The sequence below is a fragment of the Aptenodytes forsteri genome, unplaced genomic scaffold, assembly GCF_000699145.1.
Source record: "Aptenodytes forsteri isolate BGI_AS27 unplaced genomic scaffold, ASM69914v1 Scaffold97, whole genome shotgun sequence".
In the NCBI taxonomy this organism is placed as follows: Eukaryota; Metazoa; Chordata; class Aves; order Sphenisciformes; family Spheniscidae; genus Aptenodytes; species Aptenodytes forsteri.
The window spans coordinates 1,899,315-1,899,607 of NW_008795036.1; positions in this window are offsets into that span (position 1 = coordinate 1,899,315).

The following is a 293-nucleotide window of genomic DNA, read 5'->3' on the forward strand; positions in this document are numbered from 1 at the left end:
TGACAGTCTCAGCTTTCTGGAAAAATAATAACAGTAATAAGCAGATGTGGTGCTTTGCATTTGTCCTGGTTTCAGCAGGGATAGAGTTAATTTCCTTCCTAGTAGCTGGTACAGTGCTGTGTTTTGGGTTTAGGATGAGAACAATGTTGATAACACACCGATGTTTTAGTTGTTGCTAAGCAGAGCTTACGCTACCCAAGGACATTTCAGCTCCCCATGCTCTACCGACTGAGAAGGCTGGAGGTGCACAAGAAGCTGGGAGGGGGCACAGCCAGGACAGCTGACCCAAACTG